Here is a 26,465-nt window from a genome sequence, read left to right on the forward strand (position 1 = left end):
CTGATGCACTTTGCGCAGTCGTATCACTCTGACTGCGGGCTGGAACTTCACAGAAAAATATTCAGCACTAGTGCAGGTCGTACTCAACTCAGCGCTGTAGCGGAATTAAGTCCGATTGCTATGTTAATTTGGCAGTCTGAAAACTATACGGGACCGGCTACCTCACTGTTTTTCAATATTGCACACTCTTGTTTCATTCTGAAACACTTTTTCATACTTCTTCCGTCTTTTAATGGTACTGACCTATCGTTAACGCTGATACGTAAACCAATGTAGCTGTTATTACTCGAGTTATTGTTTTTGTACATTTAACTTGTTTTTATGACACAACACAATTTAATTTCTAAAAATACGCAGTTTTATATAACGATTCTGCTTTTCAGACTCCCTACTCTGTCTGAGTTGTTTTTATTATCCTTAAATTATCTCACTGCAACTATAAGTAGGCTGTTTAGGTTTTTATATTGGTAACGCCACATAGCGCTCTGATGAAAATCACTGGCTGTGCTGTGTGCAGTCTGTGTCTACTTTGCATTGTTGTCTGCCATTGTAGTGTTTGGCAGTTGGCTATTGACAGCGCATAGCGTTGCGCAGTTGGAGATGAGCTGCCAGCAGTGGTGGATGTGGGGAGAGAGATGGCGGACTTTTGAAATTTGTAAGGCTGGATGTCATGAACTGCTATATATATTATGACTATTAAGATCCAGTAAAAAAAAATAACTGTATGATGTACTTAAAAAAAAGAAAAAAACGAAGGAGCACAAAAACATTTCACAGAAATTGCATACAGAATTTTCTTTTCAAGTACTTGGTAATTTCTTTTGTAGAATAATTTGTTGTGCACCACTTTAATTACATAGACATTAAGATGTGAATATACATTTCCCTTGTCTGCATTATTGTCTTTAGCGTAATGTTTTTTTCTGCTTGAGCTATGTCATGTTTAGATATAAGTTATTTCATTTGCTGCTGCGGTTTACCAGGCATAGTGATACTGAATTTGACTTTGTGTTACTCTGCTAAGGCAGTTTACTACTGATTTACTTTTCTTGTTTGCTGCTCATAGCCTTATATTAGTTGTAATATTGTTGCTTACTTTGCCAATTTTTTTTTGTCCTTGCTGTTTGTGTTAATTTGTTATGTGCTGCTGAATTTGCCTCGTCCCTTGATATATATATCTGAGCTCAGTAGATTTAAGTTAGCTTAACAGGGGGTAGACTATATAAGAAACTAACTATGATGAATTGGAAGAAATGCATTAAGAAGCTATAAGAAAATAGTTTGGCCAAAAAAGTAGTGCAGAGTGGAGAAAAACTATTTTTGAAAGAGGATGTGAACAGGATACAGAAAGCATGCTTGGATAGGATTTTTATTTGGCTGGAGCAAATGTTGAAACAAGAGGGACGATATATGGAATGAAGTTTTGGGTTGGACTGTAGTACCAAATGTTACACTGAAAACGAAACCTATCCTTTCCATTGTGTTATCCCCCTATGTGTTTGTGTACTCTTGTATATTTGTGTTTTTCCTGTCTTTATGTGTTTAGCTAATAAGAGTTATGTTGTAGAATTTTTCTGATAATATGTTATTTTCTTTGTAAAGATGTTTAGATATTATGTATTCTGTTCTGTTTTAATGCTCATGTGTGAAGCTGATGTTCCAATAATTATTCTGATCTTTTATGTATTTACTTGTGTCATAATTCCTTTAACACGGATGTATATGTTTATTTCGATTCTTTTGTAAAGCCTGTACTACAAATGTTATCTGTATTGTTATGTTCTTTAATGATGTATTTTGTACCTTTGTAGCTGTATTCTATTGTTATAAAATTGTAATTGACACCAGATCATCATATTATTAACTTGTAAGTTCCATTTCACTGCACACGTTTCTGTTGGTCATATTATATGGACAATATGTGACAAGTAGGGACTGGTAGTGTTTACACGTGTGTTAATAATTCATCAAGGGACTGGATAACAGCATTGCTGGTTCTAAGGACAATTCCAAAAACTTTGTGAGTGCACAAGTGGTGGTTATGGACTTGCTATATTGTCTGCAAGACTCTTCGATGGTGATTGTGCACCTGCACAGTGGCAGCAGATAGCTGCTGGCCATCTCTACAAGGACTACAGTGGGTCTACACCTTTGATGATTGATCAATACCATTATCTCTACAAGGACAACAATGGGTCTGCATCTTTGATGACCCACCAATACCATTATTTCTACAAGGACTGCAGGAGGTCTGCAGTTCTGGTGACCCACCAATACCATATTCTCTACCAGGACTACAGTGGGTCTGCTCTGTGATGACCTACCTACCAGTATTCTTCAAAACTTCGAATGACTCTGCTGTGGGTTTGCTCTGTTGTGGCCCATTACCTGTCTGCATTACCTGTCTGCATGTCAAGAGTCAGCACTGTCTTTCCGTTGGAAGGACAACACTACTTCTTCAAGACTGCATGGAAATACACTACTTCCGTGTGCATTTTCTTTTACTGCTCAGACATTGAGGAAAACACTGCTATTTTACTGTGATGAACGATCAGGACTGTCTTTATGGACTGTGAGAAAATTTTAGCTTTTGACCAACATTGTGTCAATAAGTGTGTGCATTTGATTTCTTTGTTATTGTAATTATAAATATGAAAAAATTTTTCAAATCTGTATTGGCCAGTGCCCACAACAATTTGTAAAATTTTTTTTTGGGGAGCATGGGGGCTATGTAAGTAGGCTGTTTAGGTTTTATATTGGTAACTCCACATAGCGCTCTGATGAAAATCACTGGCTGTGCTGTGTGCAGTCTGTGGCTAGTTTGCATTGTTGTCTGCCATTGTAGTGTTGGGCAGTTGGCTGTTAACAGCGCGTAGCGTTGCGCAGTTGGGGTGAGCCGCCAGCAGTGGTGGGTGTGGGGAGAGAGATGGCGGAGTTTTGAAATTTGTAAGACTGGATGTCATGAACTGCTATATATATTATGACTTTTGATGACTATTAAGGTAAATACATTGTTTGTTCTCTATTAAAATCTTTCATTTGCTAACTATGCCTATCTGTAGTTAGTGCTTTCCGTGGTTTGAATTTTTTATTTAGCTGGCAGTAGTGGCGCTCTCTGTATTGCAGTAGTTCGAGTAACCAAGATTTTTGTGAGGTAAGTGATTTGTGAAAGGTATAGGTTAATGTTAGTCAGGGCCACTCTTTTGGAGGGATTATTGAAAGTCAGATTGCGTTGCGCTAAAAATATTGTGTGTCAGTTTAAGCACAGTCATGTGTAATTGTTCTAAGGGGACGTTTCACAACTTTTATTTATTGAGTCTGTTTCACAGATATCGTTGTACCATTTTTATTAATTTAGATACCTTGGTAATAACCATATGGACGGAATAAAACTATGTATTATATCTAGATGCAATACAAGAGTACTGCGTCTGGGTGGAAGAGAAAGCAACGAGCTAGCTCCGAGGACTTACGTTCGTGCAACGGCTTCGTAGAGGGAAAATCAGTTGTAAAACGAACCTTAACTGCTTGATCGAACCTGCTTCATTCCTTTAGTAGAACATATGATGTTTTAGAGGACATTAACCCATTTCAGTAACTGTTCAATGAACAACTAGGGTTGGAATTGGCACGAATCGACATAATCGAACAGTCGTCTGCACACAAGTGGCTATATTCGGCATCTGATTACAATAAAGAATTGTTCAAAGAAAACATTTTGCAGCGTGTGTTCCTATGTATTGGACTATCCTATCTCGGTGTTAACTAAGAATCTATGAGATGGATATGCAATCACTACCGATTGTTCCTGTTGCTTTCAAACAAAATTTTCGCGTTGCATCTCAAGGGTAACTCAACTAAACTTAACACACAAAGTATTAGCCACCCATTTAATCAAGCACTGTGGCCGCTTTGCAACGTTTTAGATGGTGTAGAGCTGGTGCTACGTGGCCCCTTCCAAACGGATGTCGGTTAGTTGAAAACAGTGCTCTTGAAAAGATCCTAACCGACAGCACAAGCGTGTCACGCCAGGCTAGTGAAAAAAATCGATTTCAAAATCGTCACGAACCGCTGCTGTCTGTCAATGTACTTCAATATCGACGAGTTTTCAATTGAACATTGTACTGTCGGGGGAAGGGGAGAAATTAACAACTTCCGTCTGTTAAACAATTCTTTTACAACATCTTTTAATTGAAGGAACTGTAAAGGACATATTAATATGCGATGTGATAATGTAACTACCACAAATTTGGCTACATACATCCATGCCCTCTATTCTGAATTATGCATGCAATCTGCCTCCATATATTCTGTCTACACCACAGCAATGGATTACACAATCCGAGTTCAATGAACTGATGTAAAACCCATTTCAATGGTTTGTTTCTTCATGAAACAACTGTAACAGCTATAGTCGTGTTGCGTGATTTTTACGAACTCGTGTGGGCCCTACACGGTATTAGGCAGCTGTACCAATGTCTTTGGCTCTTTCAGTGTATGTGATTTGTCGTTAATCTTTACCTTATTTTATTCACGGTTAGGTGTATAGTGACCAGCTCCCGTGAAATTACTTTAGGATTTGTAGGATTTCAAACTTCCCTTGGCCGCATCGCAAACGCTCAGCGGGTTAAGAGCAGTGGTGGGGCTGCCACCTGTAAGCTTCCGTCTCAGATGATTTTACTTCAGACTTTATCTGCCTGTGGTGTCCGTACTGTATGACATTCGGTACACACACCCTCAGATTATTTGACTTGTCGTTCTAACGAAGTAGGCGAGTGTCAGCAATATGTCTCGTGGTCTTATCGTGACGTGTTTATCTTCTGCCGTCAGGTCAGACGATAGAAACGCCACCTGCACGCTTAGAGTAGCAGATTGACGGTGACCAACTTTAAACAGAACTTGATTAATTTTCACACACATTTATTAAAATAATAACAAGCATAAAAATTACTTAACCTGGTTCTGGATGCTATTTACAATTGACAGTCTGAAGTTCCTTTGGTATTGGTACGTTAATCTTATTCTCACATATATCTCTGATACTTGACAAAAGTGCCTATACATTTATCTTCATGGCTATGTACTTGAATATAGTAATCTTATTAGGCGCAGACTGAAACTTGACTATAGACTGGTACAGACAAATGTAGAATTCGTACAGACTGGTACAGACTAATGTAGACTGGTGAAGACAAATGCAGACTGACTAATCGGATGTCTGTACACTCGTCATAATACCTCACGCGTTCATGTATCACTGCGCGAGTGTGATCCGCGAAGAGAAAAGGTTCTACGTTAGCAGCAATCTCATTAGCTGCGTTACATGTTAATATGCGGACCGGCGGAAGCAGAATTTGGTTCGTCTCTATGGCAGCGTCATCTCGTAGTGCAGAGACGGACGAGTGCTGCGCCTGCGCTGTTGTGCTTAGCGGGTCGCGCTCTAGTGGGAAAGTTGTGTACGCGCTACTACGCGGAACTATGTACACAACACTGGCCTGGACAGATTGCTTTCTATACGTCTCCGTTGTGCCATCTCGTTGTGCAAGTTTTGATCTACTGCGGGTTTTTCAATTCCCTTGTGCCCGCTATACCTGTTGAGAATTTTTCTACATGCCACCAGGGAAGGCTCACCATGGGAGACTAGCCAATTGAAATTACGTTCTCGATAACTCATTCAATATCCTCATTTACTTTCTCTCTTCTTTCGTCTGCTGTTTTCATTGTGGGCGTGTATACCTGAAATGCCGTTGTCGGCAGTGGTTTCCTGTCGAATCTGATGAGAACAGTACTGTAACTGAACTATTAACAGCAACTCACTCTGTGCCCTCCTTCCTACTGATTACGAATCTTACAACTTTTGTTCGATTTTCTGATACTTTGGATATTACCTTATATTCTTTTGCCCTGAAATCCCTGTATTCTTCCAATTTCACTGCACTAAACCCAACTCTTCTAGATAGAGCCGTTGCATCTACCTGTTCGTATTACCCAAATATCTTTCTACTTTTAGGCTTCTGACATTTCATTCTCTGGCGTGCAGAATGCTATCCAGTCGTTGATTATCCCATCTTCTTATCTTGTTATCTTGTCACCTCCCTCTTAGCAGTCCCTCCATGATGATCGGAATGGAAGGTTCACTGTTATAATGTTGATTCACTGTCATAATGTTTTAATTACTGGCCACTTGTCCTTGGGTACTCATTATGTGTCTTTAGAGCAGCGGTTTCCGTTGCCTCCTGTGTCCTCAAGTTGATTAGTACTGCCTGTTCCGCCTTTTAAGGGCAGTTTCGCACTCCGGGAGCAAGATATTTACTCTGTCTGCTCCTCCGCTCTCTTTGACAGGGCTGTGTCCAGATTTAGGATGACTTCTTGTGACGGAAGCCGGTGGCCGTCAATTCTAACGATTTGTATTCCTAAATATAAGTAGCGGCTAGGTTCAGCCCGGGATCTATCACGTTTTGAACATAAGTGAATAATGCTACCCCGAAACACAGTATATTCTTTTCTGTGGTGTAGAATATTTAGATGACACCTGATATGCACAGAAATGATACATAACTACTCTACTAAACTGTTCTGGCTCGTTGCTTTTAAAGCCATTTGTCGCATTAATTGAGTGACAAAACTACATTGTGAATATACAAAATGATACTTCCAAACCAATTTGTAGCAATGTGTATATAAACACAGATTTGCACACGGAAGTTCCTTTTACACTTTTTTTTGGTCATCAAGTTAGTTAACAAATAAAAGTTTTTATAACTGCTCCAGAAGCTCCCTTAGGCCAGAAGAGGCAGCCACAGTTAACACAAACGAATGAAGATATGCAGGGGATCACCTGGTTTGCGTTGACAGTATGCAGAGGATGTATAACTGGGAAATTGTGCTGCATTTCTGAAGACACTGAAGATATAAAAGTGCCAACCAGGCCCCAAGTATGGTGTTTTCAAAGTTACAATACTCTTTCTTTTGTTTCACTACAGAAACCTTTCGTACACCAGTTTGCTTCATGCAGACTTACCAGCTCCATATTCTTCGCCAGTAACGTTTGAATTAGTCAGTTTTACCTTTTTGCGACTTTTTGTTTGTGAGCTACAGTGACTGATATATAAATATTGGTTAGCGTGAAAAATAATGTCTAGTTCACTATCAGCATTATTTTTAGATGACTATATTTTCCACTGTAATCGTTGTCAAACGCTAAGGGTAACCTCACAATTTCGACACAATTTTTCGTAAATGGTTCTGCAGTAATGCTTATAACAACCAGTTTCAATTAGACCTTGGCATTGTGTTTGCATATACGCAGAGGGTCAGGTGTAATGACGTCATCATCCTATTCAGTGACTTCTTCAGTCTCATCAGTGGTGTCATCAGTGATTTCATCACTGTTATTAGTAGTGTCATGGAGAAACGCTCTATCCTTCTCTTCATCCTTATCACCAGCCAAGAACAGCACAGTATTAAAAGAGAAACCACCAAGGAGAAATCCTAGATGACAGAAATAGCCCAATGTATTAGTGGGAAATTGAAAACCATATCCTCTTCCCCCCCCCTTTCCCCTCTTTCCAACCAATCACATCACCTACGCATTTCATTATCATTTGGGAAGGTGGCGAGACTAGACTGGGGATTTGTACGGATGCTGATAACCGCTCTGTTGAGCACCCCACAGATCATCACCATTATCTCCAATCAGTTATAGCATGATATAAAACTAAAGGGTCTGTCAAAAAGTTCTGGATGGTTGAATTAATAACGCTCTCCCCCTTCTCTCGAGCGTCGTGTCGGAATCCAATCCGTAAATCCTACTCCCAACGAGTCACAACAGATTAAAAATGAAATAGACAATAGGGGGGAATTAACTTATCTCTGTTTCATATCTCCATGTCCCCACCACTCCACATCTCTCTCTTCTTCCCAACCAGTCTGTGTAAAATGACACCAAGTTGCATTATTTCTGTCATATTGAGCTATAATCACATAAAGACCTACTGTATAACGTAACATCTACCTCCCCTCTTCTCCAATCATAGCCCAGTATAATAAGTGCCATTAAAATAAAAGAGAAAATTACAGCACAGAGCTATCTGTATTTTTCTTAAAAGTATTTGAACAACCTGAATTACGTGTCAAAACATACACAGCACGTCTTTCTCATCTCTCACAGTCAGAGCCTAGAATTAAAATGAAAGACCCAAGCACAAAGTACATCTTTCTGATATGCCCTCAGAAGGTTTGGGATATTAATGAAAAATACGTCAGTGTATATGAACTGCATAAAGAAACGAATTATGTTTTTTAAATTGCAGTAGTTTCAAAGAAACGGCTGTGAAAATGGCCACTACAAGAAACGAATTATGTTTGCATCACTATCTTTCTGAAAATCATATATGGGCTGACACATCACCCATTTCAATAAATTTCATTTGAATCTATACATGATTAGCTGTGGAATATGTAAATGTGTATGTAACATATTCTGTATAAATAACTGAAACGCTGAATTTATTTATATAATATCGTTAACAACTTAGTAACACACAGCTGCCACACATATGTTTTACATCAAACAGAATTTCAAAAACCCTGGAAACGTGAAATAAATTCATGGGTCTGTCACATGTGGCTGCACTGTTAATTAATACTCTGCAGAAGACCCACAGTCACAGTACTAAATACTACTCTCGAAAACTGATGGCATGTAAGTTTAGTGGTTCTGAGTTATTGCCTGGGGAAAACTATATTTCCACTGTAATATATTATATCATAGTTGGTAGGATGCGTTATGCATTATGTGTTAGACATTAGGTGTTAAGTGTTACTGGGTCTTAAACAGTATTCTTTCGCCAGATAGATGTCGTTCTGTATCAAATAAACCCCAAAAAGCATTAAGCATTTGACGTGTTGTGGATTATGTATCAAGTATTATTGGGCCCTAAATAGGACTAATTCATTACGCCAGCATCTAGGAAAGGGGGAGGGGATGTACTGTATGTTACAATGTTAATGCCAAGAGGGATTATGTGTTATCATTCAGACATCAGCCATCAGCTGTCAGCCCCTAAGCAATAGGCATTAAGATTAGGTGTTAGCCATTTTCCATTTGCAACCTGGGGTTAGACATTAGCTAGTAGTACAGTAAGTGAATTCACAATTGTGAATGAGGACAAACATCTGCAATATCATATTTAGTTGGCAGTGGTTAGCTGTTAGGTGGTTGCTATTAGCTGTTCGATGTTGGGCATGATCCATTAACTGTTAGCTGTTAACCGTTAAGCATCAGGCGTTAGGCATTAGATGTTAGGCGAATGGCGGACCCCTAGAAGGTGAATGGTGGACACCTTGACGGATTGGTAGCATTTTCATAGAGATTATGCATATTACGACAAATACGTATATCAATAAACTATGTAGATAGTCAAGAAGCGGAAATATTTAGTTTGGACCTCCACAAAACTTGTGAAGTGTAGAAAATTATGCACATAATACAATAAATGATAAACAATTGCATTTATTTCTTACATTTATTTCGAGCTATTGACTCTGACAACGTCTTTGGATATGTCACTTCTCTCTGTTACTGTCTTTGTTTGCCTCGTGAGTGTGTGTGTATAGAAAACACGACGTTATACAGTTTCAGTGATATAATATAGAAAAACATCATCTTCCCTCCAAAAACTGAAGTGATAAATCACCCTCTGACTTCCTGACGCCAAACACTTTCCTCCATTCATTCTTTCCTAATACGGTATTTATTTTTTGGCTATATTATGCATGGGCTTTCAAACAACTTCTTCCTTGTTTCCTAGCATGGTGTTGATCTTTTGCTCATGTTATAAACAGGTTTTCAAATCATATCAAATACAGTCTAAATATTTTTGACTGTTTCTAATGATGTTATTGTACATAATCTCTAGTAGACATGAAGCACTCTCAATAAAATCATTATCTGTCAATGAACCACAATGATTATATTTTTATTGTTTATAATATGTTGTATTCTTTGTATCCCTCCTAAAATGGCCTTGGCAAAAGTATATATGTTCATGAAAATATTTAATTAAAGCGTGTGTTCTGACTCATATCAGGAGTAGGCTTCATTACATTGGCCATTTTCGTTTATGCACTTACCACAGTAATTTAGCTAACTTGTAATTTATTCAGTTACAAGCTTGGTCAGTGTAGTTTTGTGACATTGATTCCTTGTGCCTCACTTCTAATGTGAGGTGTCAGTTTATGATGTTACATTGAACTATTAAGGATTTAGATAACACTGGAATACTTGACTTACATTTGACAGTTATGTTCAGGCACTAACTAGACGACTATATACATACATACATGGAAATTAATATTACGATACTTGATTTAAACGTTGCATAATTTACGTTACTGACGTATTTTTACAGTCATTTCATTGTTGGTAACTGTACTGTGCCACTTGACAAGCACCTCAGCTGCGTAAAATAATTAATGTAAGAATCTGTTTTGTATTACTCCTAGCGTTGACAATGCACCGAAATTTTACCATTTTTACCAGTCTAGACACCTGCTTCCGACATCAAGCAACTCATGGTGCAGAAATCGAATGGTTAACTATTTTACCTGTACAGCCAGTAACCATCACACATTACTATTACCGACATAGAAGTTTTAACATGTTTATCAGTGCAGCTATCTGTTGGTGACAGTAACTGTCTAGGACAGAGAGAAGCAGTTGATTTTATTTCGAGTTATAGGGGTTTGCAGAATAGTATTAAAAAGAAATTGTTTGACAACTACTTAATACCAATTCATTACTTATAATTTTTAGCATCCGTTGTTATTATTCATAGATAGTATATTGAATTTCTAATATTCCTTAGCGAACACAACGTATCATTCAGCTTTTTGGACTCTGCTCATGGAAGCAATCACCCACAAACATATTACATTACTGCGAATAGAAGCTAGACCTGACAGTCAATAAATGTTAGTACCGTTGAGCATAATTTCTAAATATGGCAGTCAAAGGTGTAAGTTATGCTAAATTGGAGACAAAATTTTATATTTTAAAATTTAGGTTACAGAATGAAAGAAATTTTTATTAGTTTCTCCATGTTAAGAGAGCGTTGCTGTTTCACTACTGTGTACTGACTTAATTAACCGCCACTCCAATTGATAAAATGATTAACCTGTTTCGGGTTTCACTAGATTAAATATATTAGATCAGTGGTCTAGGGTTAGCATCTTTGATCAGTTATCAAAACTTTATCGGTCTTGGTTTAGAAACCCACCCCCGCTTAAATTTCGATCAATAATCATCATTGGCGGCCGAAGACAACCAGCATAAGAAGTCTACATCATTCTGCCTACGGCCTTGTCAGTGGGCAGAGGAGCAGATAGAAGTTCAGGGAACTTTCGTGTCCTTGGGGTGGGAAATTGTCCCTATAGGCGGAAATAATCTGGAATGATCGACAACATGGGGATGCAGAAGACGATGGAAAACACTGCATTAAAGACAAAAAATGGTCTTCATGATCTCTCCATTGGCAAAATATTCCGGAATAGTCCCCCATTCGGATCTCTGGGAGGGTACTGCCAAGGGGGAGGTGACAATGAGAAAAAGATTCAATAACCGATGGAAGGATAACTTTATACGAGTTTTTGCGTGGAATGTCAGAAGTTTGAACGTGGTAGGGAAGCTAGAAATTCTGAAAGGCGAAATGCAAAGGCTCAAGCTATATATAGTAGGAGTCAGTGAAGTGAAATGGAAAGAAGACAAGCATTTCTAGTGAGATGAATATAGGGTAAAAATGGCTCTGAGCACTATGGGACTTAACTTATGAGGTCATCAGTCCCCTAGAACTTAGAACTAGTTAAACCTAAGTAACCAAAGGACATCACACAAATCCATGCCCGAGACAGGATTCGAACCTGCGACTGTAGCGGTTGCACAGTTCCAGATTGTAACGCCTAGAACCGCTCGGCCACCTCGGCCGGTTGAATATAGGGTAATATCAACAGCAGCAGAGATTGGCATAATAGGAGTAGAATTTGTTACGAATAGGAAGGTTGAGCAGAGAGAGTTACTGTGAGCAGTTCGGTGAGAGGATTGTTCTTATCAGAATCTATAGCAAACCAACATCGACAATCATAGTTCAAGTATGTATGCCGACATCGGAAGCTAAAGATGAAGAGATAAAGAAAGTATATGAGGATATTGAAAGGGTAATACGGTACATAAAGGGACATTAAAATCTAATAGTCATGGAGGGACTCGAATGAAGTTGTAAGGGAAGGAATGGAAGAAAAGTCTTCAGGGGAACATGAGCTTGGTACAAGGAAATAGAGAGGAGAAAAACTAATTGAGTTCTGTAATAAAATTCAGCTAAAAGTAATGAATACTCTGTTCAAGAATCACAAGAGGAGGTGGTATAGTTGGAAAAGGCAAGGTGATACGGGAATATTTTAGTTAGATTACATCATGGTAAGACAGAGATTCGTATCTCAGATGCTGGATTCTAAGGCTTACCGAGGAACAGATATAGACTCAGATCACTAGTCAGGAAGAATCAATACGCAAGAAAGGGGGATACAGAAGTACTAAGAATTGACGAGATACACTTGAATTCTCTAAGGTTACAGATAGAGCAATAAGGAATTGCTCAGTAGGCAGAACAGTTTAAGAGGAATGCACATCTCTAAAAAGAGCAGTCACAAAGGTTGGGAAGATTAATATGGTTTGGAAGAAGGTAACTTCGAAGAATCTATGAATAACAGAAGTAATACTTAAGTTAATCGACGAAAGGAGCAAGTACAAAAATGAAACTTCTGGCAGATTAAAACTTTATGCAGGACTGAGACTCGAACGCGGGAACTTTGCCTTTCGCGAGCAAGTGCTCTACCAAGTGAGCTACCCAAGCATGACTCATGCCCCTCCTCACAGCTGTAATTCCGCCAGTACGTCGTCTCCTACTTTCCAAACTTCACAGAAGCTCTCCTGCGAACCTTGCAGAACTAGCACTCCTGGAAGAAAGGATATTGCTGAGACATGTCTTAGCCACAGCATGGGGGATGGTTTTAGAATGAAATTGCCACTCTACATTGCACACTGCGCTTTCATTCTAGAAGTACAAAAATGTTCATAGAAATTGAGGAATACAGAAATACAAGTCGCTGAGTACTGAAATTAACAGAAAGTTCAGGGAAGCTAAGACGAAATGGATGCATGAAAAAGGGAAGTAGTCAAAAAAGAAATGATTGTCGGATGGACAGACACAGCATATAGGAAAGGCAAAACAACCTTCTGTGAAATTAAAAGCAAGGGTGGTAACATTAAGAGTGTGACAAGAATTCCGCTGTTTAATGCAGAGGAGAGAGTGGATAGGTGGAAAGAGTACATTGAAAGCCTCTATGAACCGGAAGATTTGTCTGGTATGACAAAAGGAGAAACAGAAGTCGATTTAAAAAAGATGCGGGATTAAGTACCAGAATCAGAATTTAAAAGAGCTTTGGAGGACTTCAGATCAAATAAGACAAAAGTGACTGATAACATTCCATCAGAATTTCTAACATCATTGGGGGAAGTGGCAAGAAATCGACTATTCATGTTGGTGTGTAGAATTTTAGTCTGGCGACATACTACTTGACTTTCGGAAAATATCATCCACAAAATTCCGAAGACTGCAAGAGCTGTAAAGTGAAAGAATTATTGCACAATCAGCTTAACAAGTCATCCATCCAAATTGCTGACAAGGATAATATACAGATGAATAGAAAATAAAGTGGAGGAGATGTTAGATGACGATGTGTTTGGCTTCATGGAAGGAAAAGGCGCCATAGAGGCAATTCTGACGTGGCGGTTGATAATGGGAGCAAGACTAGATGAAAAATCAAGACACGTTAATAGGATTTATCTACTTGGAAAAGGCGTTCGACAATGTAAAATGGTGCAATATAATCGAAATTCTGAGAAAATTATGGGTAAGCTACAGGGAGAGAAGGGTAATACACAATATGTGCAAGAGCAAAGAGCGAGGATTGAAAAGGTTGTAAAGCAGGGATATAGTCTTTGACCCCTACTGTTCAATTTGTACATAGAAGAAGCAGTGATCGAAAGAAAAGAAAGATTCAAGAGCGAATTAAAATGCAAGGTGAAAGGCTATCAATGATACGATTCACTGTTGACATTGCCATCCTGAGTGAAAAATCAAGAATAATTACATGTTCTGCTAAATGGAATGAACAGTATAATGCGTACAGAATATGGATTGAAAGTAGTTCGAAGAAAGACCAAAGTATTAAAAAGTACCAGAAATGACAACGGCTAAAAACTTAACATCGAGGTTGATCGTCACGAAATGGATGAAACAAGGAAATTCTACTACCTTGGCAGCAAAATAACCAACGACGGACGGAGCAAGGACATCAAAAACAGACTAGCACTGATAAAAAAGGTATTTATGGCCAAGAGAAGTCTGCTAGTATCAAACATAGGCCTTAATTTGAGGGAGAAATTTCTGTGAATGTACAATTAGAGCACAGCCTTGAATGGAAGTGAAACATGGGCTGTGGGAAAACCAGAAAAAAAGAGAATCGAAACATTTGAGATGCGGTGCTATAGGCGAATATTGAAAACTAGGTGGACTGATTAGATGAGGAATAAGGAGGTTCTGTGCTGAATCGGAGAGGAAAGGAGTATGCGGGAAACACTGAGAAAGAGAACGAAGGGACAGGATTATAGGACAACTGTTAAAACATCACGCAACGCCTTCCAAGTACTAGAGAGAACTATAGAGGGCAAAAACTGTAGAAGAAGATAGAGATTGGAATTTATCCAGTAGGTAATTAAGGACGTTGGTTGCAAGTGCTACTAGGAGATAAAGAAGTGGGCACAAGAGAGGAATTCGTGGCGGGCTACATGAAACCAGTCAGCACAAGACTGATGATTCGGGAAAAAAATGAAGCCACGACTGGTCGTGGACTACATCTAAATCAAGAACACTTTAGCTACTGCTGCTGTTCGTCGAAGAAAGTGCTTTTCCTCTGAAAACTCAGTTACCTAAGGATACGGTGTTTTCTAGCAAGGTTACTAGGTCAAAAATGAATGTCGAACGTTAAATGAAAAACTATTTTATCTTAAATCGATTTTCAGATGTCAGTCAACTCAATAAGAGCTGTTCTTATCGAGATGGGTCTCAAGAAACTTTTTAAATGACTGTAAATCTGATAAAGATTGAGGTACGTGCTTCGATTGCAATCCTGTCTTAAGCCTTGATAAAAAAGGAAAGACCGAACAAGAAAGACAGAAGCAGAGGAAATAGGAGAGAGGGAAGAAAGGTAGGCGTTAGTAGCAGTTTGGCTATATTATTTCTAGAGTTTGCGATTCTGCACCCAGTTTATCCTAATATGGATACGTATTCAGCTATAATTGACCATGAGCGGCGATCGGTCTCGTAAACTTTTGTGGGTGGACACTCGCATGCCGTAAGAAATTAGAATTCGCTTTACTGACTTCTCTCTAGAATGCAGAGCTTGTATCTTATTCAAGGAACGGACAAAGTAACTACATTAATAATTATGAAGAGCAGGGCATAAATATAAATGGGCAATGAGATGACAATGTTACACTGCAAATGACTTATATAGACACCATACATATACTGAGTTAATTAGCTGGAAAAAAAAAGTTCATCTGCACAAAACGACTCTATTGTAAACATGACACGCTTACAAATACATGTTCCGTTTAACAACCAGTGAGAATTACATGCTAAGCACTGAAGATGATTAGCTGTTAGTGTAGCTAGTAATTACTTTACAATATCTGATCACTCTGTATGGAAACGTGCATTTTGTTGCTGTTGTGGTCTTCAGTCCAGAGACTGGTTTGATGCAGCTCTCCATGCTACTCTATCCTGTGCAAGCTTCTTCATCTCCCAGTAACTACTGCAACCTACATCCTTCTGAATCTGCTTAGTGTATTCATCTCTTGGTCGCCCTCTACGATTTTTACCCTCCACGCTGCCCTCCAATACTAAATTGGTAATCACTTAATGTCTCAGAACATGTCCTACCAACCGATCCCTTCTTCTAGTCAAGTTGTGTCACAAATTTCTCTTCTCCCCAATCCTATTCAATACCTCCTCATTAGTTACGTGATCCACGCATCTAATCTTCAGCATTCTTCTGTAGCACCACATTTCGGAAGCTTCTATTCTCTTCTTGTCCAAACTATTTATCGTCCATGTTTCACTTCCATACATGGCTATACTCCATACTAATACTTTCAGAAACGACTTCCTGACACTTAAATCTATACTCGATGTTAACAAGTTTCTCTTCTTCAGAAACGCTTTCCTTGCCATTGCCAGTCTACATTTTATATACTCCCTAGTTCGACCGTAATCAGTTATTTTACTCCCTAAATAGCAAAACTCCTTTACTACTTTGAGTGTCTCATTTCCTAATCTAATTCCCTCAGCATCACCCGACTTAATTCGACTACATTCCATTATCCTCGTTTTGCTTTTGTTGATGTTCATCTCATATCCTCCTTTCAAGGCACTATCCATTCCGTTCAACTGCTCTTCCAAGTCCTTTGCTGCCTCTGACAGAATTACAATGTCATCGGCAAACCTCAAAGTTTTTATTTCTTCTCCATGGATTTCAATACCTACTCCGAATTTTTCTTTTGTTTCCTTCACTGCTTGCTCAATATACAGATTGAACAACATCGGGGATAGGCTACAACCCTGTTTCACTCCCTTCCCAACCACTGCCTCCTGTTCGAGTCTCACGACTCTTATAACTGCCATCTGGTTTCTGTACAAATTGTAACATTTTCAAAAGCTTTCTCTAAGTCTACAAATGCTAGAAACGTAGGTTTACCTTTCCTGAATCTAGCTTCTAAGATAAGTCGTAGAGCCAGTATTGGCTCACGTGTTCCATTATTTCTACGGAATCCAAACTGATCTCCCCCGAGGTCGGCTTGTACTAGTTTTTCCATTCGTCTGTAAAGAATTCGCGTTAGTATTTTGCAGCCGTGACTTATTAAACTGATAGTTCGGTAATTTTCACATTTGTCAACACCTGCTTTCTTTGGGATTGGAATTATTATATTCTTCTTGAAGTCTGAGGGTATTTCGCCTGTCTCATATATCTTGCTCACCAGATGGTAGAGTTTTGTCAGGACTGGCTCTCCCAAGGATGTCAGTAGTTTTAATAGAATGTTGTCTCATCCCCGGGCCTTGTTTCGACTCAGGTCTTTCAGTGCTCAGTCAAACTCTTCGCGCAGTATCATATCTCCCATTTAATCTTCATCTACATCCTCTTCCATTTCCATAATATTGTCATCAAGTAATCGCCCTTGTATAGACCCTCTATATACTCCTTCCACTTTTCTGCTTTCCCTTCTTTGCTTAGTACTGCGTTTCCATCTGAGCTCTTGATATTCTTACAAGTGGTTCTCTTATCTCCAAAGGTCTCTTTAATTTTCCTGTAGGCAGTATCTAACTTACCCCTAGTGAGAAAAGCCTCTACATCCTTACATTTATCCTCTAGCCATCCCTGCTTAGCCATTTTGCACTTCCTGTCGATCTCATTTTTGAGACGTTTGTATTCCTTTTTGCCTGCTTCAATTACTGCATTTTCATATTTTCTCCTTTCATCAATTAAGTTCAATATTTCTTCTGTTACCCAAGGATTTCTAGCAGCCCTAGTTTTTTTACCTACTTTATCCTCTGCTGCCTTCACTACTTCAACCCTTAAAACTACCCATTCTTCTCCTACTGTTCTTATTTCCCCCATTCCTGTCAATTGTTCCCTTATGCTATCCTTGAAACTCTGTACAACCTCTGGTTCTTTCAGTTTATCCAGGTCCCATCTTCTTAAATTCCCACTTTTTTGTAGTTTCTTCAGTTTTAATCTACTGTTCATAACCAATAGATTGTGGTCAGAGTCCACATCTGCCCCTGGAAATGTCTTACAATTTAAAACCTGGTTCCTAAATCTCTGTCTTACCATTATATAATCTATCTGAAACCTGTGAGTATCTCCAGGCTTCCTCCATGTATACAACCTTCTTTTATGATTCTTGAACCAAGTGTTAGCTGTGATTAAGTTGTGCTCTGTGCAAAATTCTACCAGGCGGCTTCCCCTTTCATTTATTGCCCCCAATACATATTCACCTACTACGTTACCTTCTCTTCCTTTTCCTACTACCGAATTCCAGTCACCCATGACTATTAAATTTTTGTCTCCCTTCACTATCTGAATAATTTCTTTTATTTCATCATACATTTTTTCAATTTTTTCGTCATCTGCAGAGCTAGTTGGCATATAAACTTGTACTACTGTGGTAGGCGTGGGCTTCGTGTCTATCTTGGCCACAATAATGCGTTCACTATGCTGTTTGTAATAGCTTACCCGCACTCCTATTTTTTTATTCATTATCAAACCTAGTCCTGCGTTACCCCTATTTGATTTTGCATTTATAACCCTGTATTCACCTGACCAGAAGTCTTGTTCCTCCTGCCACCGAACTTCACTAATTCCCACTATATCTAACTTTAACGTATCCATTTCCTTTTTTAAATTTTCTAACCTACCTGCCCGATTAAGGGATCTGACATTCCACGCTCCGATCCGTAGAACGCCAGATTTCTTTCTCCTGATAGCGACGTCCTCTTGAGTAGTCCCCGCCCGGAGATCCGAATGGGGGACTATTTTACCTCCGGAATATTTTACCCAAGAAAACGGTATCATCATTTAACCATACAGTAAAGCTGCATGCCCTTGGGAAAATTTACGGCCGTAGTTTCCCCTTGCTTTCAGCCGTTCGCAGTACCAGCACAGCAAGGCCGTTTTGGTAATGTTACAAGGCCAGATCAGTCAATCATCCAGCCTTTTGCCCCTGCAACTACTGAAAAGGCTGTTGCCCCTCTTCAGGTACCTCATGTTTGTCTGGCCTCCCAACAGATACCCCTCTCTTGTGGTTGCACCTACGGTACGGATATCTGTATCGCTGAGGCACGCAAGCCTCCCCACCAACGGCAAAGTCCATGGTTCATGGGGGGGACGTGCATTCTATTATTATAAAAACATTAAATTCATGTCGAAACTAGCTTGAATGATGTGACTACACTTCCATTGAACAAAAAGCACTGTATCCTGCACTTTATCTAACTGGAAGTGACTTTCGCCTTACTCATATGAAACCGTGTGGCATGAAGTGCCGGCAGAGTATTTTTCTATGGTAGGCAAGAAAAATTGCACAGTGCGTTTTTTCGTCTTTTGATGCAATACTGCTTCCAATTTGTAGTAATGTTTAAAGTAATATAGCTGGTAAAGATTCTTGGACAACACTATGATCATTTACTCATATATGCCAGTAACAGAAATTTAGAACATGTTATATTTATAACCAGCAGCTTCATTTCCACAAAAAGATTAAGAAGGCCACTGCTTTTCGACAGGAGAGCATTGCAGATTCATACATCTCACCAGCTACAACAATACAGATTAGTAACAGCTGAGTTTACCCAAGACGATACAGACGCGTAGCCATTTGCGGGGCCCGGGAAGGAGCTGCGTTCAGAGACGGAAACGGAGGTGCCGCAGACTGCGGCGCGTCTCGCTGCCAATTAGGACCGCGTCTGGAGCCAGCGCGCCATCACAGGCCGCCCGGCCAGCCTAATTACGGCACCGGGTCAACATCGGCAAAGTTGCGCGCATCGCCGTGTTTGCCCGCCAATTACGGGAATAACGTCACGTAATTATTCCATTACGCAGAGACCGAAACCTGCTTAGCGATTAATTCCCACGTGCACTGTATTCGCGCGTGCGTCTTTGGCCTTCAGTCTCTGGCATCGCTATCTTCACCTGTGTGTGCACCTCTACTTTGTCTTGCTAATCCATCCGCCCGTAGAATACTGTAGCTGACTGGTCCTACTCAGAAATTCTATTAAGGTGCCACGCCGGAGCCAGATTTGTTGCCTTTATGATCTACTTACAAGACTTAAAAAAAAATGGTTCAAATGGCTCTGAACACTATGGGACTCAACTGCTGAGGTCATAAGTCCCCTAGAACTTAGAACTACTTAAACCTAACTAACCTAAGGACAACACACACATTCATGCCCGAGGCAGGATTCGAACCTGCGAACGTAGCGGTCGCGCGGTTCCAGACTGTAGCGCCTAGAAACGCTCCGCCACCAACGGCTGGCTACAAGACTTATTACCATTTAGGTAGAAACTACTAGATATATTGCAGTAATCAAGAGAGAGGTGTAGAAAGACATAAGCACTTACGCGCATAGATTGCAAGTACCTTAATCGTGGCTCTCTATTATAGGTATAACTACAGATGTATTTGTTGATAACTGAAGATAGTGTACTGAACAACGTTACGTAATTTCCAAACTAATAATTATGACCATTACGACTTGCATGTATTAGCTTGGTTAATACCTCCAAATATGAGTGGCACAAGCAAGCCACTGATGCTTGTTTTCTCCTCGGCAGCACGCCAAGTATTGAAGTGTGGACGCGTGGATGCAAAATGGACGGTCTCTACTGATATGTGTAGTCCACTTCATGCAGGAGTTACTACCATGCAGACAACATCGGATAGTAAATTATGTTGTGTGTTAGCGGGGAGACTGTCAGACGAAGAGAAAAAGAACTGCTGGTGGCGTCACGTCTACCAAGATGTGGCAGGAGACTCAGTGGTATGTTCACCCTGAAGATGGCACCTGCGACGGGCTGAAACCGGTCGGCACTAAATAAGTAAAAAAAACCGCTATTAAGACTGTTTTCTTAATAATAAGTTAATTTCATATCAATCGCTGTTACTCCACAACCATGTAGTCCAAACATCTCAGAGAGAAATAGCTACTAACATACTGTAATAGGTACATATTACCGTATCAATAATCAAAATATTCGTACATATTGTCCTAACATCCTGTACAGGAATAAGCCCCTAGTCTAAGGCAGGCTTCTGCAGTTGAATTTCTGTCTAAAAATGCTGGAGGGTTCATCAGACACTACTCTAGTGCCGAATGTACAAATCTAGGTCCCATGCAGAAGTCCAAACACTGACCAAAACCTGTAAGTTCAGCACTAACGCTGTACAAGCAGCTCCACAAATATGACCTGGGCACTCGGGCAATAGCCCGCTAGCGGTTACACCATGCCATCAGCTGCACATGTACAAACCAGGCATGGGTGCAATACGTGGCGTTTTGAGAAACGACGACGGCGTTTGGCGGGCCACATACGTTATCTCAAATGCAGCGAGACATGCCTTGTATAAAGGCTGGCCAAACGTCCAGGCTGATCACACTAACACCGTCAGGTTATGTATTCACGTCTGCTGTGTGGGTGTTGGCTTCCCACCAACGTTCATCCATAATGTCGTTGAGACCTCCTGCCAGGGTTCAAGCGCAGTATGGGGGGGGGGGCAGTGGTCGAACTAACGTCCTCTCACCTGCAGCCACTAGGAGCCATCAGTATCTGCTGCCTTCTCCAAGGCACCGGTCTTGGTTCCAACCATTAGCTGTTGCCGTCACTCACTTGGGCCACACGCCGGCCCATATTAGTCCCAGTTATACCGGGAGAAGCAATTTTCCTGACCCTCAACAAGGCCTAACTATGCACCAGTACCGAAGTCGCCAACATGGCCTGTTGTGGAAACGCTGACACTGGCACCTGCTTGCCCGCTGACAAAAAGGTGTAGCCATGTATGGAAGTGAAACGTGGACGATAAATAGTTTAGAGAAGAAGAGAATAGAAGCTTTCGAATTATGGTGCTACAGAAGAATGCTGAAGATTAGATGGGTAGATCACATAACAAATGAGGAGGTATTGAATAGGATTGGGGAGAAGAGAAATATGTGGCACAACTTGACTAGAAGAAGGGATCGGTTGGTATGGCATATTCTGAGGCATCAAGGGATCACCAGTTTAGTATTGGAGGGCAGCGTGGAGGGTAAAAATCGTAGAGGGAGACCAAGAGATGAATAAACTAAACAGATTCAGAAGGATACATGTTGCAGTAGGTAATGGGAGGTGAAGAACCTTGCACAGGATAGAGTAGCATGGAGAGCTGCATCAAACCAATCTCGGGACTGAAGACCACAACAACAACAACATTCTTCGTCTGATGTCTCAGTACATGTACGCGCTCATAACATTAGTTGTTAGCAATACACACTTTTTAAACATAATGTAGTAGTGCTCCTGCCTTAGGATCGACACGTCCCGTTTTGCACGGAGAGTGATAGTTGGAATGGTGCGTGAGTTGTCACTGTGGTCATATTCAACGTCAAAAGTTTCAGTTCTCAGAACTGGTAGAACATTCTCGACAATCTTATACTTTTTATTTCGTGCTAAACCAATGAAATTGGTTGAAAGTTACTCTATGTGTTTATGTATCGTGCTGTCAAGTAACACTCATCCATGGGGCGACTGTTACAGAATCATGAAACAGAGCTTATTCATAAATCTGTGAACATTCTTTTTGAGAGAGACTGTAAGCTTTGTATGATTATAATTCACGGATGAAGATCGTTTCGTTCGTGTATTGTGTTTCGAGACCAGCAGCATACCGCTTTATGAAACGGTTACACATACACTATTGAAAGACGTCGCAAGCATGAGCCATTGTTAACTACAAGAAAATGTGCCGCTTACCAATAGCAGAACCGAATATGTGGACAATGGCTTACAAATGACAGACTTTGTACGTAATGAAGTGTATGATGGAACTGGAAGACTACACGTCCCAACTGTATCATTAAAACAATTTGTGAGAAGTGGGTCCCACATTTACGTGTGTCCTGGTAGAATGTAAGTGGATCTTTGTCAGAAAACTGCAGACCCTATGTTTATACTTCTTCAATCCGCATTTAATTAAACAATTAGAAGGCCTGATTTATAGTTAGTGGTTGCAACAAGGGGTAGTAAACCACCTACGGAAAAACATGAAACAGTAACATGTTATCTATACACATGGTCTTTAAATATTCCAACTCATCTGTGTGAGTACCAACTCTAGAGTCATTCAAAGAAAGTCTAACGGTCAGTAGTATGTAAATACTCAGATTCTGCAGTACTAGTCGGAGGCGACTTTAAGCTTCTGAGTATAGCCTGGGGTGTCTAGGGATTTATAGCTGGGGGCACAGACAGATAGTCATGAGATATTCTCTTGAACACGTTTTCTGAAAACTGTCTTATGCAGCTAACTCGGCAGCCTACAGGCAAAGGAAATATCTTACACCTTGTAGCTACAAGTAGGCAGGACCTTATCGACAATGTCAGTAAAGAAACGGGGATTAGCGACCATGAAGTCATTACAACAACTACGGTTACCAAAGTTGAGAAATCATACAAGAAGACTAGGAGAGTGTTTCCGCTAGACAGAATAGATAAGCAGTTAGTAGTATCTCACTTAGTGAATTACCATCACTAGTTCCAGTAAGATAGATGTAGTAGAATTATGGGCAAAGCTTAAGCAGATTCTAAATCGTGGTATGGGGGGTTATGTGCCTTGTTAGTGGATAAAGGACGGAAAAGAATCGCCATGGTTTAATAACGAAATTTGGAGGATGCTGAGGTATCAGAGGTTGCTGCCTCTCGGTTCAAAAGGGAATGCACAAATGATGACAAGCGAAGGTTAGTAGATAGCCCTATGGTTCTGAAAAGATCTTTGCGTGAAGCATACTACAACTACCATCGTCACACCTTTTCAAAAGATCTGGCAGGGAACCCGATAAAATCTGTTCTTGTGTAAAATCGCTAAGCGAATCTAAGGCTTCATTTCAGTTCCTTGTTGACAAGTCTGGTGTGGCAGTCGAAGAAAGCAAAATGGAAGTCGAAGTTCCAATTTCACGTTCAAGAAATCGTTCGCACTGGAGAATCGTACAAACATACCGTAATTTGATCATCGGACAGACTCCGTATGGACGAAATAGTAATAAGCAACCCTGGCGTGGAGAAACAGGTGAAAGACTTGAAACCAAATAAATCACAAGGTCAGGTTGGAATCCCATTTCGATTTCACAAAGAGTACTCTACGGCATTGGCCCCTTACTTACCTTGCCTTTGTCGCGAATCTCTCGACCTGCACAAAGACCCAAGTGACTGGAAAAAAGTGCAGGTGACTGCATTATATAAGAAGGGTACAAGAACGGATCCACAAAATTACCGACCTGTATCCCTAACTTCAGTCTGGTGGAGAATCCTTGTACATATTCTCAGTTCTGCCATGCCGTCGAATCTGGGGTGCCTAGGAAACCTGGTTTCTCAGATCGCTGGATAACAGTTCATCCAAATCGTATTAATGAGTTTTATAACGAAAAGGAAAACAATAGAATACTTAACCTTGTGTTAAATAGACGTATCGCAAGCAGAGGAAGAGAGACAAACTAAGAAACCTCTTCAGTAAAACAATTCGAAGTTTCAGCTACATAGAGCGTACAAGGAATGTATTGAGCTTTGTCGCTTCTATGTAGTTGCTAGTCTTCATGCTGCTGTAGAACTGGCAGCGGCCAATCGAGTGCGGCGCTTATTTTCTCTTTGGATAGAGGCCACTGCCGTCGTGTTGTCATCCTGGAGGGAGGTCGGTCAGCGTGCGATTGGCTGACGTCTTTTTCGTAGCATTTACTCTGTCGTTCTTGACTGGCGTGGCGCTTGACTTTTTGCCATGTCATTCCTCCCCCTCCTTCCTCCCCATCAAATCGACGGACCCTCCTCGTATAAGGACCACGCCCGGGGCGGGGGAGGGAGAAGTGTGGACTGGAAGTTGTGGCTGCAGGGGACGTAAGGCTTCAACGTACCCCGCCATTTGACCTTCGCTCTGGCGGACATGTCCGCCGGAGAAAGACCACAAGGGCGCGCGTCCACCTCCTGATGCCCATAGCAAGATGTAGATGGCGTCGGCTGCTGCGGTGTGGGGGGGTCCAGCTCCATCGGTAGGGAGAGAGGAGGCGGGGAAGGCGAAGACTCCTAGGGGTCACCCGCAGAGCCGTGTTGACACCCTCAAGCGGCTGCTGTAGCCGCGCTGTCCTCGGGATCCGTGAATCTGAGGGAAGAGTTACAGAAGGATCATCGTGCACGTTACAGCGGTGAATTTGATTGTGATGTCGGTGCTGCAATCCGTCTGGGCCTGAAATGAGATACATGCATACGACATGTCAAGGAACGATCTCGTCTCGCGCCCATCCTGAAAAACACAATGTCATGCAGCGCAAAGGGATACTTGCGGCCTTCCTTCGGCGTCGGTTGCTGAGGAGGGTGGAGCAGGTGGAGCAGTCTGCGATAGTGGTGGCCGTGAAGCAATTCCGGCGGCGATAGTCCATCTCGTGGATGCGAACAACAGTAGGTGAGGAACAGTTGCAGTGCTTGATCCCTGATATGTGCGGTGCAAAGCTTGGCCACCTGCAGGCTGAAGTTTCTGACAAAACGTTCCGCTTCACCGGTCGACTGTGGATAGAACGGTGCACTGGTTAGATGCTGTGCGCCACTGCATTCACAGAATGTTTCACATTCATTGGATGTGAAATGCAGGCCATTGTCTGACACTAGGACTTCAGGCAAACCTTCGACACAATAAATCGAGGACAACGCCTGAATTGTGCTGTGGGACGTTGTGGAGTTCATTGGCACAGCAAAAGGAAACTTGCTGTAACAGTCTACCACAATCAACCAACGAGTGTTCCAAGAAGGTCCCGCAAAGTCTATGTGCACAGGTTGACATGGTGATTGCGAGTTTTTTGTGTCAGAGCGGACTGATTTTCTGCACACGTGTGACACTGTGACGTCATCTGTTCTATTTGAGTGTCCATACCCTGCCAAGTACAGTGTCGACGCGCTAACTGTTTCGTACGAACAATCCCAAGTGTCCTTGGTGAGGTAACTGCAAAACTTTTGCAAAGCTTTGGGGATCAACACACACGACTGTCCACTGACATTTTCAACAAGAATCCTTCCTTGCTGTATAGCGAGGCTATGCCGACGTGTAAAGTTTCGTCGGACTACAGAGCACTTGACACTATGCAATGAGTGAGGCAAAGAAGTGCGAATGTATTTTAGCAAAATGTTCAAATGTGAATCTGCTTCCATGGCCTGTGGAATTGTCCTGTAGTTCTGAGGAAAGGATTGATGCAATTAAGAATCCTGAGCTTCGACGAGACAACAGAGGCGTCAAAGTCTGATTCAGAGCCAATCGGAACACGAGAAAATGCGTAGGCATTACCACGTTGAGCTGTCAGACGATTCACAAACTCGTACTGGTATTGAAACAGCAGCAAAGCCCATCGTTGCAATTTTTGGGCAGTTCAGACAGGAGTCGGCTTCGTAGGATGAAGCAAGTACTGCAATGGCATGTGATCCGTTACTAAGTAGAATTTTCTATCATACAAATAGTGGTGTAATTTGGTGATACTATAAACAATAGCCAATGACTCTTCCTTTATTTG

This window comes from Schistocerca cancellata, chromosome 8 (genome assembly GCF_023864275.1).
Source record: "Schistocerca cancellata isolate TAMUIC-IGC-003103 chromosome 8, iqSchCanc2.1, whole genome shotgun sequence".
Classification (NCBI taxonomy): Eukaryota; Metazoa; Arthropoda; class Insecta; order Orthoptera; family Acrididae; genus Schistocerca; species Schistocerca cancellata.